We start from the raw sequence: 17066 nt of genomic DNA, 5'->3' as shown, positions 1-17066 counted from the left end.
GCTAACTAAAGCGGCCAAATCTGTTCAAGTTCCTCCAGTTGTGGTCTCACTCGCCATTTGTTTAATTGCCCTAAGGTATACATTCCAAACTCTTATATTGCAAACTCCTTGAAATAAGGGACAACATTCCATTCTGCTTCCTGATTCCATGTTGTAACTGTGCGCTAGCTTTGTGTTTCCTGCTCATTTTTCCCCCGGTCCCTTTGTGGTGCAGCTTTCTACAGTTTATCCCAAGTTATACACCATTTGCCAACTTGTTGCCCACATTTCCTGTGAATATCTCTCTGTAAACTGTTTACAATTCTCTTGGAACATTCCTGTTATGCCTTGTCTTGATTTTCCCCCCTCATTATTCAAAACATTTACTGTGAGCACTGGGCAGTGGGAAGCATGCTCAGTTGCTATCTTTTCAGGGATACTCTGTTTAATAACTGGGAGGAGCTTGCTGCCCCTTGTGAGAATGGAGACAACTTGTCCATCGAGCTGCATGAGCCTTTCACACCCCATGGTCTTATTGATGAGGCTCAGCGGCAGCACAAAAGAACAAAAAGGAAGGAAATCCTGTTCTCCATATCTCACTGAATCTTGGATCATTCTGTCCCATGTTCAGTCACATGAAGTCCCAAGGTGGAAACTCATAGAAACCAACACAGATTTGCCCTTGAAGTGCCTGCTGACCTCCACCAGGGGTAATGTGTACAGTCCTCCTGGGCCGGGAGGAGGGGATTGTATGAGTTTCAAACTTGAACTGACAGTGACGGATTTTATCAACTTGTATTAAAGGCAGATATTCAGATGGTAATCTCAGTCATTGTAACGCCAAACTCTGACAGAATTACTCCATTCATCAGGACATGGATATTCATATTGTGTGAGAGTATTGTGTTCCAGATCAATACCATTTGCTGCATAAAAGGTCTTCTTTGAATCAAACCATCCTCTCAATAGATCTTCCCAAATCTTGAACATTTGTCCTGGAATCCTTGTATAATGAGCTGACGGGTGTAAGGGTTATTATTATAATGTGTAACTTTTGTAAACCGCTTTGTCACAGCTCCCCACAATTTCCTTTGCTACAAGGAGAATACTCTCAGTTTGTCCAAACCCCTAATTCCCCAATGTCTGTTTGCTCTCTATAAGGTACACATCAGGGTTGTGTTGGAACATTCTCCACTTGCCTGCATCATTGCACCCGCCCCCCCCCCCCCACCCAACAATTTTAAAGAAAGTGAACATCCTCCAGGGTAAAGCACTGTACCTGAGTGGTTTCCCATCCACCACCTTCAGTATTCCCTCTCCCCACCCCCGAGGGACAGTGGCATCACTGTGTGAAAGATCAAGTCAGCATTGTCCTCACAGACCATAGGACTGCTCTCTCATTAGAGAGAGATGTCTGGTAGTGGTTAACCTGAATATTACCACAGCACAGGCAAGGGGAGAGGTTGAAAAGGACAGTCTTATTAATTGTGAATGGTTATTCTTGATGTGTATTAGTAACACACATGTCACATGAGTAATTAATGTTAAAAAAGCCCCACAAATTCTGCAACTAAAATCCCCCATTCCTTGAACCATCCTGGTAAATCTCCTGTGCCCCCTCTCAGGGACCCTGCCATCCTTCCCAATGTGTGGGCGATCTCTGGTTTGCACAGACCCAGTTGCTCTGTGTTCCTGTGGGTGATGTCATCATAGAGCAACACTTGCACTAAAACTGGAAGTCTGGAAGTGAGTGAGAGACAGAAGTCCCGATGGCATTTCAGATGTATTTAGGAACACACTTGCCAAGGCTGACAGGTCTCTGGGCACAGTGCTGGAAAATGGAATGAAAATAGTTAGCTGGGAGATTTCTTTACAGCAAAAACCTGATGGACCACAACACCTTTTTCTGTCATGTAGACCACAGATGCATAATATAGAAATATGACAAGCCACAATAGAAACCAGGTCAGAGAAGGTGATATTAGAATAGATGATACGGAATTGATTAATGTTTATTGCAGGAAAATGTGACAGATGTTAAGTGGGACATTGTGGAGCTCAGGATTCAGGAATCTGAAATAAAAGTGGGTTATCCTGAAGGTTGGAATTAAAGAAAGGCACATCACAAAGATTTGTGAGGGTGGACAAGATTAGAGACAGGGAGGGTGTTGAGACTGGAGGAGATTAGAGATTGGAGGATGTTGCATTGATTGAGATGTTTTTGATACCAGAGATTGTGATAGTTCTGAGGCTAGAGAGGAATTATAGAGATAAGGATGAGTTGTTAGTTTTCCCAACACTACCTCTTTACTGATAATTATTGTTTCTCTGTCCTCATCTGCCATTGCCTCCATAGGCCTGTGACAATGAGAGTACGCAGATAGTACGTTCCCATTAAGGCCAAGGCTGGGAGGCGTCGAGAATGCTGCATGACCTGAGAAATTGAGGCTCTGGTCAAGAAAATGAAGAAAGGATATGGCAGGTACAGACCACTCTGTTTGACTGAGTCCCTAGAGGACTATAAGGGTAGTAGGAGAATACTCGTGGGAAACCAGGAGGCAGAAAAGGGGACATGAGATAATTTTGGGAAATAGGTTTAAGGAGAATCCAAAGAGATTCTACAAATACACTAAAGAGAAAAGAATAACTGGGCAGAGAATAGCGACCCTCAAAGATCAACAAGACTGTCTATGGAACAGCAGGAGGTGGGAGAGATTCTGTAAGTATTTCATGTCAGTTTTTACTGAAAGGGGATATGGAAGTTAGAGAAGTTGGAGAAATAAATAGTGATAACTTGGCAAGTGTACATATTACAGAGGAGGAGGTACTGGATGTCTTAAAATGCATAAAGGTGGATAAATCCCTGGAATCTGATCAGGTGTATCCCAGAACTTTGTGGGTAATTAGGGAAGCTTTTGCTGGGCCCCTCGCTGCGATATTTGTATCATCGATCGCCACAGGTGAGGTGCTGGAAGATGGGTGCCATTATTTGAGAAAGGTGGTAAGGAAAAGCCAGGGAACTATAGACCGGTGAGCCTGAAGTCAGTGGCAGAGAAGTTGTTGGAAGGGATTCTCCGGGACAGGATTTACATGTCATTGGAAAGGCAAGAAATTATTAGGGAGAGTCAGCATGGCTTTGTGCATTGAAATCATTAACTTGACTTGAGAAAGACACAAGGTTTCACATAACACACTGGTTAGCAGGTTCAATACCATAGAATTCTGGTGGAACTAGCTGTTTGAATACGGAATTGGCTGGAAAGTCAAAGAGTCATAGATGGACAGCACAGAAACACAGACCCGTCGGTCCAACCAGTACATGCTGATCAGATATCCCAATGCAATCTAGTCCCCCCTGTCAGCACCCGGCCCGTATCCTTCCTATTCATATACACATGAAGATGCCTTTTAAATGTTGCAATCGTAATGGCCTCCACCACTTCCTCTGGCAGCTCATTCCATACACGTCCCACCCTCTGTGTGAAAACGTTGCCTCTCAAGTCTCTTCAAAGTCTTTCCCCTCATACCATAAACCTATGCCCTCCAGTGCTGGGATCCCCCACGCCAGGGAAAAGACTTTGTCTATTTATCCTATCCATGCACCTCATGTTTTGATATGCATCGATAAGATCACCTCTCAGCCTCCGACGCTGCAGGGAAAACTGCCCCAATCTATTCAACCTCTATACAACCCCCAGCCTCGCTCAAATCCTCCATCCCTGGCAACGTTCTTGTAAATCTTTTCTGAACCCTTTCAAGTTTCACAACATCCTTCCAATAGGAGGGAGACCATATTTGTAGGCAACGTTCCAAAAGTGGCCTAACCAATGTCCTGTACAGTCACAACATGACCTCACAACTCCTGTACTCAATAAAGGAAAGCATACCAAATGCCGCCTCCACTATCCTATCTACCTGCACTCCAAGGTCTCTTTGTTCAGTAACACTCCTCAGGTCCTTACCATTAAGTGTATACATCCTGCTAAGATTTGCTTTCCCAAAATGCCACTCCTCAGCCCATTCACCCATCTGATCAAGATCCCATTGTACTCTGAGGTAACCTTTTTCACTGTCCACTACACCTCCAGTTTTGGTGTCATCTCACTAACTGTACCTCCTATGTTCACATCTAAGTCATTGATATAAATGACGAAAGGTAGTGGATCCAGCAGTGATCCTTATAACACTCCACTAGTCACAGGCCTCCAGTCTGAAAAGCAACCCTCCATCACCACCCTCTGTCTTCTGCCTTTGAGCCAGTTCTGTATCCAAATGGTTAGATCGCCCTGTATTCCATGAGCTCTAACCTTGCTGAGCAGTCAGTGTCATAGTGGAGGGTACTTTTTGGACTGGAAGCCTGTAATGAGCAATATGCTGTCAGGATGGGTGCTGGGTCCACTGCTTTTTGCCATTTATATAAATGATTTCTGTGTGAATACAGGAGCTATGGTTATTAGGTTTACAATAGACACCAAAATTGGAGGTGCAATGGATAGCAAAGTTACCTGAAAGTACAATGAGACTCCGATCAAATGGGCTGAGGAGTGGCAGATGAAGTTTAATTTAGATATATGTGAGGTTCTGCATTTTGGAAAAGCAAATCAGGGCAGGACTTCTACACTTAATGGGAAGGTCCTGGGGAGTGTTGCAGAACAAAGAGATCTTGGAGTGCAGGTTCATAGTTCCTTGAAAGTGGAATCAGAGATAGGCACGGTAGTGAAGTAAATGTTTGGTGTACTTGCCTTTACTGGTCAGTGCATTGAGTACAGGAGTTGTGACGGCATTTTGCAGCTGTACAGGACATTCATTCAGCCACTTCTGGAATTCTGCTTTCAGTCCTGGTCTCCCCGCTATTGGAATGAAATTGTGAAACTTGAAAGGATTCGGAAAAATGCAAAGATATTGCCAGGGTTGAGGGATTGAGCTATAGGGAGAGGCTGAATAGACTGAGGCTGTTTTCACTGGAGAATCGGATGCTGAGAGGTGACCATAGAGGTTGATAAAATCGTGAGGGGCATGGATCGGGTTAACAGCCAGGGTCTTATTCCTGTTTAGGTGAGTCCAAAACTAGAAAGCACAGTCATGAGGGAAAAGATTGAAATGGGATATTAAGGGCAAAGTTTCAAGCTGAACGTGGCACGTGTATGGAATGAGCTGCCAGAGAAAGTGTGGAGGCCGGTACAGTTACAACATTTAAAAGGCATCTCACTGGATATGTGATTGGGAAAGGTTTAGAAGGCTATGGGCCAAGGGCTGGCATATGGGACGAGATTAATTTAGGATATCTGGTCGGCATGAACAAGTTGGCTCGAAGGGTCTGTTTCTGTGCTGTACATCTCTATGACACTAATAAATTAAAATAAAGATAGTTTACTCTTTTATGGAGAGTTAGCAGAAGTTCACACAATTCTCCTTGGAGCTGAGATGGTTAAGCAGTGATTTCGACCAGGAGTTGATTTGTTTCCAGGATATTTAATTTACAGAGAGACAGAGTGAGAAATTTTTTACGTCACAATTTTTAGTAACTATTTTCAGGTAACTGGCAAATAATGCAGAGGAAAAATGTGAAGATTATTTTACTCAGTAAGTTCTTAGCATCTGGAACAATTTAAAAGACAGATGGATGCAGATACAGCAGTTATTGTCAAAACAAATTTGAAATTTAACTTTTTTAAGGAAGGTTTTGGAGGGCTATGTCCAAAGGGAGGTGGTTTGGGACTGACTGGCACCATCTCCAGAGGGAGAGAGTACAGCCCCATTGGGCTGAATAGCCCTCAGCCCCTATGTTCTGTGATACTGACCCATTCAATGTGAATGATGAAGCTCATCACAGGGCAGAGGCGTAGAGATGTACAGCATGAAAATAAACCCTTTGGTTAAACTGGTCCATGCTGACCAGATATCCCAACCTAATCTAGACCCATTTGCCAACACTTGGCCCATATCACTCTACACCCTTCCAATTCATATACCCATCCAGGTGCCAAATGGTTTAATTGTACCAACATCCTCCAATTCCTGACAGAAGATTCCATACACGCACCAACCCCAGTGGGAAAAAGAAATTGCCCCTCAGATCCATTTTAAATTCTTCCCCTCTCATCTTAAACGTATGCCCTCTCATTCTGGACTCCCCGACCCCAGGGAAATGACCTTGTCTATTTATCCTACCCAGGCCCCTCATGGTTTTATAAACCTCTAAGCCAAAGTGTTCGGCCACAGGGCGGTGGGGTTGGTTGGTGCATGTGTCCCAGAAATGTTCCCTGAAATATTCCACAATTTGGCGTCCTGAGAGCAAGGGACACAATAGTTGAGTTGTTTGGGTGGGCAGGGAAATCTCTGCTGGATGTGGGAGGATCCAGTGGTGCCTTGGATGGAGGTGAGGGGAAGGTGTGGGCACAGGTTTTCCACCTCTTGCAGTGGCAAGCGAAGGAGCTTGGAGTGGAGGGTGGGTTGGTGGGGACCGTGGATCTAACATGGAAGTCACAGAAGGTATGTTCTCTGTGGAATGCTGAAAGGGGTGGGGAGGGAAATATATCTCAGGTGGTTGGATCTGATGGTTGAAAGAGCAGAGGATGATGCGTTGTATCTGGGTGGAAGGTGAGGATGGTGGGATTCCATCTTTGTTGCATTTGGAGGGGTGGGGTTCAAGGGCAGTGGTGTGGGAAGTGGAGGAGATACACTGGAGGGCATTGTTGACCACATGTGAGGGGAAATTGCAGTCTTTGAAATAGGAAGTCATTTGGGTATGTTCTGAAGTGTTCTTCCAGCTTGCATCAAGCTTCACTGGAACACTGCAGTCAGCATGAGACAGAGATGTTGGACAGGGAACAGTCTTGTGTGTTAAAGAGCAGGCAACTGGAAGCTCAAGGTCTTTTTTTCAGGCACAATGTAGATCATCAGCCGCCATTTCCACCACCGCCACTGAGATTCTAGAAGGTTTCTGTCTCCTCCATTAACAACTTTCCACCTTCCCACTCCTTTATCTTTCCAAATGTTCCTGTCTCTCTTTGGGCTCTGTCCCCACCTATTATTTACTCTTTAACCCTTATCTCCTGTAGTCCAAAGATCTATAGGTTAGGTGAATTGGCCCAGCTAAGTTTCCCGTAGTGATCAGGGATGTGCATTAGTTCGGGGAAATAGAGAGAAATAGAATAGGAGAACAGATCTGGGATGGATAAACTTCGGAGTGTGGGTGTGGAATTGTTGGGCCAAAGGGCCTGTTTCCTGAAGGGATTCTAATTTTCCCAGCTGTCATCGGTTCTGAGGAAGGGTCACTGGACCCGCGATAACCCATGGTGTGTGCAGGAGGCCGAAAGGGGAGAGTGGCAGCAGAAACCAGATGGAATGTATCAGTGTAGACTGGGAGGGTTTAGTTACACTCTGGGCAGGTCGTTAGTCTGAATTAGAAACTCTTGGTCCCACGTTTGCAGCAAAGGGGAAGATGACTTGGGCCTCAGGCAGTGAGAGGTCCTGGGTTATAGCCACCATCTTTATTTGGGGCAAGGTACAGCAAGGAGCATGCACGTGTCCTCTTCCTGGGTGGGGGCGGGGTGATTTGAAGAGGAGCATTTACACATCAAACACATACCGAGAGAAGTGTTTGTCTTCACTATTCATCTTGCACTGACTGTGAGCTTTGTTCTGTGAATTCATTTTATAGGGTATTAATTGAGAATAATTGAGACAGGGATCTCAATAAACAAGTTTCTACAGTCAGTGGAGTCATCGAGATCTGAATATCATTGGCATTTAACTGTGGAACGAGAAAGGTTTGTCTGTTCTGTCTGTGGGAAAATATCTTCAATATTTTTGTCAAGCCAAAAGCAGAAAGATGTTCAAGTCCATGGTTGGATCACCCTTGGGGTATGTGTTCAATTCTTGGCCCTGTAGCTGTGGAAGGAGGTATTGGCTTGAGAGGGAGCACAGATTTATCCAAATTACACCTCGTCTTTTTGCAGGAACTGTCAGATTTAGTCTCAATCATCCACTTTATAATGTTAATCTGTAAACTCCCTACTTCCAATTCTCTGCAAATTTCTCGTGGATTCAAATTCCAGCAAAATTTCAGGTGGAACGTTCCAGATTCTGACAACTGTCTGTTCATTCAGAAACTGCTGAAGTCCATTTTGACTCTGGGGTTACAAAGGGCTGAATTGAAAGATGCAATGCTGGTCCTGAGCTCCCATTGAGGTGCATTGGAACAGTACAGTGTAGGTGTGAGCAGACAATGAAAATGACAGGGCTGCACTGTGAGTGCTGCTTGGCTCAATGAGAGTGTTTTGGAGTTGGGTGTAAATCGTGAGGTGAGACAGGGAGAAGGTGAAGCTGAAACTCCGTTTTAGTTCAGGCCTTTCAGAAATTCACAGTCCCAATGGGAATAGCCAATTGTCAGTGATACCTGTGGAGTATTTAAGTTTTTAAAGTATTACATATCAGCTTAAGTAAAGATTTTTTTTTGTTATTATAATGGACATGTTTGAAGTGACGGAAGGTTACTCACTCATTTAAATTCTCTTAATGGGAGTAACTCGATGAATGTAGAGAGACGTTGTGACAGGGGCCCTCAGACCCGTGGTGTGCTCCTCTTGCACAATGTAGGAAATAAGGGCCGCTTCCAGTGTCCCTGACGGCTATTTGTGCAGCAAGGGTTCCCATCTGCAGCTACTGGGAAACTGCTTTTCAGAGCTGGAGCTGAGAGTGGACTCACTGTGGAGCATCTGCAATACTGAGAATGTTATGGACAGCACGTTTAGTGAGTTAGTCACACTGCAGGTAAGGGTTACACAGGCAGAACGGGAATGGGTGAACATCAGATCTAGTAAAAGGCTCAGGAAGTGAGTACAGGAGGCCCCCGTTGTTATCCCCTTCTCATACAGATACTGTATACCACTTGGGATTCTGTAAGGGCGGGAATGGGTGGGGTGGCTTCTCGGGAAATCAGCATCAGCCAGGTTCATGACACCACAGAGAGCTCTGCTGATCAGAACAAGAGGAATGAGAGTGGCAGGGCTATAGTGGCAGGGGATTCAATAATCAGGGGTACAGCCAGGCACTTCTGTGCCCACAGACATGAATCGAGGATGGTATGTAATCTCCCTGGTGCCAAGATCCATGATATCATGGAGTGGCTGCAGGACATTCTGGAGCTGGAGGGTAAACCGCCCGTGGTCGTGCAACACACAGATACCAAGGACATCGCTAAACAGAGGGATGAGGGCCTGAAAGCTGGACATAGGGAGAGCAGAGATGCATTAAAATGTAGCTCCTGAAATGTAATAATGTCAGACTTACTCCCAGTGCCATGTGCTAATGAGAGCAGGAATGAGAAGGTAGATCAGCTGGATGTGTGGCTGGGGAAATGGTGTACCAGAGAAGGGTTTTGATTCTTCAGGCACTGGGACTGTTTCTGATTTAGGTGGGACCTATACCAGCCTGACCGGTTACCCCGGGCAGAGCTGAGACAAATCTGGTGGGGGCTTTTGCCAGTTCTGTTGGTGAGTTTGTAACTAGTCTGGCAGGGGGATGGGAACGAAAGTGTAGGCTTATATGGGTCAGATTCAGGACAGGGAATGGGAGGTAGAATATTAGTGATGTAGTTAGCGGCTCAGAAAGCCAAAGGAAAGGAGGATTAAATGAAGATTGAGTCGCTGTTCAGCCATCAGTCCTGACATCCCAGGAATGTGAGTCAACAAAATCTGGAGCTGTTTACATGTCTATGACTCTATGTGCTTCTCGAAAAACTCAATGAGGTTTGTGAGACACGACCTGCCCTTGACGAAAGCATATTGACGATCTGAAATCATATTGTTGTTTGCCAGATGATTACAAATAGTGTCTCTAAAAATCCTTTCCAAAACCATTCCTACAACAGAAGTAAGGCTCACTGGTATATAATTACTTGGGTCATCTCTACTGCCCTTCTTGATCAAGGTCATAACATTTGCAATCACCCAGTCCTCTGGTACTGAACCTGTAATCAATGACGACTCAATATCAAAGCCGAAGTCTTTGCTATCTTCTCCCTAGCTTCCCAGAAAATCCATGGATAAATCCCATCCAGCCCAGGGGAATTGTCTACTTTCAGTCCTTCTAGAATTGATAACACCTGTTCATAACTAACCTCGATCCTTTCTAGTCTAACATCTTCCAACTCATTATTGTCTGCAATATTCTCATTTTCCTGAGTGAAAACCAATGAGAAATATTCATTTAGCACCAATTTCCACAGTGTCCACACTCAACTTCCCACTTCTGTCTTTGATTGGCCTTATTCTTACCCTATCCTTTATTCCTCACATACCTATAGAAAGCTTTAGGGTTCTCCTTTATTCTATTCGCTAAAGACTGCTCGTGTCCTCTCTTTGCTCTTCTTAACTCTCTTGAAATCCTTCCTATCTGATCTGTAAGTCTCCATCGCCTCATCTGTACAATTTGTCTCGTCAAAACATAAGCCTCCTACTTGTTCTTAACGAGAGATGCAATTTCTGTGCTAAGTCACGGTTCCCTTACCTTATCACTTCCTCCCTGCCTGACAGGGACGTACCTATCAAGGACACACAATATCTGTTCCTTAAACCAGCTCCACATTTCCATTGTCTGTATCCACTGCATTTCACTACTCCATCCTATGCATCCTAATTCTTGCAGAATCGCATTATAATTGCCACTACCCCATTGATATGTCTTCACCTGTGGCATGTACCTATCCCTTTTCATCGCTAAACTAAACATAACTGAATTATGATCACTCTCTCCAAAGTTCACACCTACACCTAAATCAAACACCTAGTCCGGTTCATGACCAAGCATCAGATCCAATGTGGCCTCCCCTCTTGTCGGCCCTTCGACATACTGTGTCAGGAAACCCTCCTGTACACATTGGACAAAAACTCATCCATCCGACGTACTAGAATTATAGAATTTCCAGTCAATGTTGGGGAAGTTAAAGTCCCCCATAGTGACCACCATGTTACTTTCACTCCTACCCAGAGTAATTTTTCTCATCCTCTCTTCCCCCTCCCTGGAACTCTGTGGTGGCCTATAAAAAATCCAAGCAGTGTGACCTCCCCTCTCCTGTTTCTAACCTCAGCCCACACTACCTCAGTAGACAAGTCCTCATCAAATGTTCTCTCAGCCACCGTTATACTATCCTTGACTAACATGACATCCATGGGCCCATTGTGGTGCTTCAAATTCCATGAGGCAGCCATACTGTCTATGACAGACAGACTCAGTCTGGAACCTCCTCTGTCCTTAAGACCTTATGCACTGCCTACGCTCCTCCATTTCCCCTTTGTACGTTCCCTTTTCAACCCACCTCAACCCACCCCACCCCACCCCACCTGCATCACTCCACAATTGGAGCTGTCAAGGGCAGAAGTCTGTGCAAAACCCTCCCTAACCTTCTCTATCCTCTTAAGATGTATTTTAAAATCATTCTCCTTAATCAATGTTTTGATCATCCATGAAACACCTTGGGAGATTTGCCATTTTGAAAGATTACATATAAAGCAAGTAGTTGTTATTGCTGTACATTTGGGGAAACAGAAATGATGCTTTCAAAATTCTAACAAGAAAGTCACTGATAGGCGCAGTGTGTAGGCCAAATAATAACATCACATTGGGATGCACAATAAACAAAGAAATAGCTGATGCCTATAAAAATGGCATGTCTATTACCATGGGTGATTTTAATCAACATGTAGATTGGTCGCACCAGCTCAGTCAGGGTAGCCTTGAGGAGTTCATTAAGTGTATCCATGATAGTTTTTTTGAACAGTATGAAATGTAACCGACAAGGAGCAAGCTATCCAAGATCTGGCCCCGGTGCAATGAGACAGGAATAATTAATCACCTCAGAATTAGGGATCCTCTTGGAAGAAGTGATCACTGTCTGGTTGAAGTTAGAATACGTATGGAGAGGTGTGTAGAAAAATTACCTGCCCTCGATCTCTTCATAGCCAACTGCCGCTGCGACATTAACCGCCTCAACTTCTCCACCCCTCTCACCCACTCCAACCTCTCAACCTCGGGACGTGCATCCCTCCACTCCATCCGTTCCAACCCCAACCTCACTATCAAACTGGCAGACAAGGGAGGCGCGGAAGTAGTTTGGCACACTGACCGTTACACCGCTGAGGCTAAACGCCAGCTCGCGGACATCTCCTCCTGCTGCCCCCTTGACCATGACCCCACCTCCCACCACCAAACCATCATCTCCCAGACCATCCATAACCTCATCACCCCATCCACCGCCTCCAACCTCATAGTCCCTCAACCCCACCGCCAGTTTCTACCTACTGCCCAAAATCCACAAACGTGACTGCCCCGGCTAACTCATTGTCTCAGCCTGATCCTGCCCCACCGAACTCATCTCTGCATACCTCGACACGGTCCTGTCCCCCTTAGTCCAAGAACTCCCCACCTACGTTCGGGGCACCACCCACGCCCTCCACCTCCTCCATGATTTTCGTTTCCCCGGCCCCCAACGCCTTATCTTCACCAGTCCCTATTCACCTCCATCCCCCATCACGTAAGACTCAAAGCCCTCCGCTTCTTCCTTTCCCACTGTACAAACCAGTATCCTTCCACTGACACCCTCCTTCGACTGACTGAACCGGTCCTCACCCTGAACAACTTCTTCTCTTTCCAATCCTCCCACTTCCTCCAAACCAAAGGAGTAGCCATGGGCCCCAGCTATGCCTGCCTCTTTGTAGGATATGTGGAACAGTCCATCTTCCGCAGATACACTTGCACCACCCCCCCACCTTTTACTCCGCTACATCAATGACTGTATCGGCACTGCCTCATGCTCCCATGAGGAGGTTGAACAGTTCATCCACTTTACCAACACCTTCCACCCTGACCTTTAATTCACCTGGACAATTTCAGACTCCTCTCTCCCCCTCCTAGACCTTTCCATTTCTATCTCGGGCGACCGAATCAACACGGACATTTACTATAAATTGACCGGCTCCCACAGCTACCTCGACGACATCTCCTCCCACCCTGGCCCTGTAAAAAAACGCCATCCCATATTCCAAATTCCTTTGTCTCCACTGCATCTGCTCCCAGGAGGACCAGTTCCAATACCGTACAACCCAGATGGCCTCCTTCTTCAAAGACCGCAATATCCCCCCAGACGTGGTCGACGATGCCCTCCACCGCATCTCCTCCACTTCCCGCTCCTCCACCCTTGAGCCCCGCCCCTCCAATCACCACCAGGACAGAACCCCACTGGTCCTCACCTACCACCCCACCAAACTCCATATACAGCGTATCATCCGTCCTCATTTCAGCCACCTCCAAATAGACCCCACCACCAGGGATATATTTCCCCTCCCCTCCCCTATCAGCATTCCGAAAAGACCACTCCCTCCGTGACTCCCTTGTCAGGTCCACACCCCCCACCAACCCAACCTCCACTCCCGGCACCTTCCCCTGCAACCGCAAAAATGCAAAACTTGCGCCCACACCTCCCCCCTTACTTCCCTCCAAGGCCCCAAGGGATACTTCCATATCCACCACAAATTCACCTGCACCTCCACACACATCATTTATTGCATCCACTGCACCCGATGTGCCCTCCTCTATATTGGGGAGACAGGCCGCCTACTTGCGGAAGGTTTCAGAAAACACCTCTGGAACACCTGGACCAACCAACCCAACCACCCCGTGGCTCAACACTTCAACTCCCCCTCCCACTCCACCAAGGACATGCAGGTCCTTGGACTCCTCCATCGCCAGACCATAGCAACACGACAGTTGGAGGAAGATCGCCTCATCTTCCGCCGAGGAACCCTCCAACCACAAGGGATGAATTCAGATTTCTCCAGTTTCCTCATTTCCCCTCCCCCCAACCCCACCTCTCCCCTCCCCCTCCCCCCAACCCCACCTCTCCCCTCCCCCTCCCTTGTCTCAGTCAAATCTCTCGAACTCAGCTCCGCCTTCCTAACCTGCAATCTTTTTCCTGACCTCTCTGCCCCCACCCCCACTCCGGCCTATCACCCTCACTTTGACCTCCTTCCACCTATTGCATTTCCAACACCCCTCCCCCAAGTCCCTCCTCCCTACCTTTTATCTTAGCCTGCTGGACACACTTTCCTCATTCCTGAAGAAGGGCTTATGCCTGAAACGTTGATTCTCCTGTTCCTTGGATGCTGCCTGACCTGCTGCGCTTTTCCAGCAACACATTTTCAGCTCTAATCTCCAGCATCTGCAGTCCTCACTTTCTCCTCCAGTGCAAAGATAAAATCTAATACCTTGGTCCTGTGCTTGAACATGGGGAACTAAAATAGAATGAGGGAGAATCTGGATAATGTAGACTGGAAACAAAGATTTTATGGTGGAACAGTTGATGAGCAGTGAAAGATTTTCAAATACATTTTAGGAAGTGCTCAGCAAAGGCATATTCCAGTGAAAAGGAAGGACTGTAAGAAAAGGCAGTGGACAAAAGATAGGGAATTCTACACCAGTTAGTTTATTCTCTGTAGTTGGAATGATGTTTGGGTCTATTATCAAGGAAGAAATAGCAGGGAATCTGGATACAAATATACCATTGGGCAGACAGAGCATGGATTCATGAAGGACAGGTCATGCTTGACAAATCGTTTGGAATTCTATGAAGACATTTCGAGCAAGGTGGCCAATGGGGACCCAGTGGATGCAGTGTACCTGGATTTCCAAAAGGCCTTCAACAAGGTGCCACGCAAGTGGCTGTTGCATTATATAAGGGTGCATGGGATAGAGTATTAGCATGGATAGAAGATTGGTTGACGAACAGGAAGCAAAGAGTGGGGATAAATAAGCCTTATTCTGGCTGGCAATCAGTAACTAGTAGTGTGCCTCTCGGATCAGTGTTGGGACTGCAATTATTTAGAATTGATACAGATGATTTAGAGTTGGGGACCACATGTAGGGTGTCAAAGATTGCATATTAGACTAAGATGAATAGGAGAACAAAGTGTGCGGAGGACTGGGAAACTTTGCAGGGGAACATAGATACATTGAGCGAGTGGGCAATGGTTTGGCGAGTGGAATATTATGTTCATAAATGTAAAGTCATACTCTTTGGTTGGAGTAACATTAATAAAAAGGCTATTACTTGAATTTTAAAAAAGTTACATTATTTGTTATGCAGAGGCACCTGAACATCCTTCTGCAGGAGGGTTAGTCACCAGGTATAACAATCAATTCAGAAGGCAAATGGAATTTGTCCTTCATTTCTGAAGGGATTGTCCTTAAAAGCAGAGGTTATGTTCTCGCTATAGTGGGTGCTGGTGAGGCCACACCTGGAGTACTGCATGCAGTTTTTATCTCCTTACGTGCTCAGGGATGTATTGGCCCTAGAGATGCTGCAGAAGAGGTTAACTATGTTGATTCCGGAGTTGAGGGGTTTGGCTAAACAGAGACTGAGTAGATTGTGATTATATTCATTGGAATTCAGAAGCATGGATAGATATAAAATAATGAATGGAATAAATAAAATAGAAGTAAAGAGGATGTATCCACTGGCAGGTGAAGCTAGGACAAGAGGGCATCACCACAAGGTTGGAAGCAGCAAATTTAGGAGTGAATTGAGAAGGAATGTCTTGACCTTGATGGAGAGCATTGCCCAGGGAAGTATTTGATGCTAGTTCAATGAACGTTTTTAAAGCCAAGTTAGTTTTTTTAAAGAAATAATTAATTGAAGAATACGGTGAGAATATGGGTAAATCGTTCTGCATCCACAAAATGATCAGCCATGATCTTATTGAACGGTAGAGCAGTCTCGAAGGACAGGACGGCCTTCTCTTTTTCCAAAATCTTTTGTTCTTATGTTATGCATTCCTCCGTCACTCACTCGTGACTTGGAGGTGCTGGTGTTGGATTAGGATGGACAAAATTAAAATTCACAGAACACCAGGTTATAGTCCAACAGGTTTATTTGGAAGCACGACTTTGCTGGTCCTTCATCAGGTGGGTGTGTGATTTTTAACTTTGTCCCTCACTCTTGTAACTGAGAAACAGCAACAAAAGCCACGAAGCAGTGCGCAATCTCCAGCCAACAGTTGGTATTGTGGACAGTGAAGAAGGTTATCTCAGAATACAATGGGATATTGATCAGATGGGCCAATGGGCTGAGGACAGGCAGATAGGATTTAATTTAGATAGATCAGGTTAGTATATCTGGTTGTCATCGACAGGTTGGACCGAAGAAGTGATTGATGTCAGCGGCGGACCAATGGAAAGGCAGGGGAGGAGCTGGAGGACCTGGCGGGGCAGTTGGTCCTCCGGCCAATCAGTGATTGAGGGCGGAACTAGACTATACCACGTGATCATCCTCGCGGTGGGCGCGGAGTGCTGTCGTTAAGTAAAGAAATAAACAGCAGGAAGCGGGAGGGAAATGGTGTTGGTATGGTCTGAGAGGTTTTACAATCATTTGCTGCACATCGGAAAATACGAATTTGAAACTTGCACTCCCGGTTTTGCAGCAAACGGGAATAAGCCTCGTTGAGTAATCGGCCCGATTGAGCGCCGCCATCTTTATTCGGGGCAATGATTCACTGGGCATGTGCGCGGCCGCCAGCTTTGTAGGGGGCAAAGTTCAGAGGGATGTATGTGCAGCCTTCCCTGGTAAAAACAGTCATCGGGCAGGATTTACACAGAGCATTTTCCTTCAATTCCTGACAGTCAAATTCTGCACCATTTTTATTCCCTTTGATTCATATTGCACTCCCTGAAACATCAACTGTGAATTTCTCCTTCCACAGAAACCAGTGATCAATGCCAAAGCCTTGTTGCCTGTGGAGAGAGTGATGTTTGACTTCCTTGTACTGCTGCAGTTTGTGTGGTGAAGGTGCTCCCACAATGTGGTTGGATAAGAGACATTACAGAGTATTCACTCAGCGATATTGAAGAGTAGAAGATCTCTGTACAAATCATCATGGTTTTAATTTCACAAATATATTATTGAGAACTTTTGACATAACGCGACAGATGGAGAATATTGTGTCCAGTGACCAAAACCATTGCCAAATAAGCAGTTTTTCAAGAATGCCTTAAAGGAAGAAAGTAGATCTTAGTGGGTTAGAGTGCGGATTATA

General features: G+C 45.6%; 1 long non-coding RNA gene across 1 annotated transcript in view; it reads left to right on the top strand.

The window, feature by feature from the left end:
• The window catches only part of LOC140485772 (uncharacterized), a 35651-nt gene extending 18877 nt beyond the window's left edge, over positions 1 to 16774 (top strand). Inside the window, exon 3 of the long non-coding RNA XR_011962436.1 lies at positions 16734 to 16774. This is a non-coding gene — a long non-coding RNA (uncharacterized lncRNA). The remainder of the gene's footprint in view (positions 1 to 16733) is intronic.
• Positions 16775 to 17066: the final 292 nt, after the last annotated feature.

This window comes from Chiloscyllium punctatum, chromosome 14, assembly GCF_047496795.1.
Source record: "Chiloscyllium punctatum isolate Juve2018m chromosome 14, sChiPun1.3, whole genome shotgun sequence".
In the NCBI taxonomy this organism is placed as follows: domain Eukaryota; kingdom Metazoa; phylum Chordata; class Chondrichthyes; order Orectolobiformes; family Hemiscylliidae; genus Chiloscyllium; species Chiloscyllium punctatum.
This window is presented reverse-complemented; position numbering and strand designations above follow the sequence as displayed.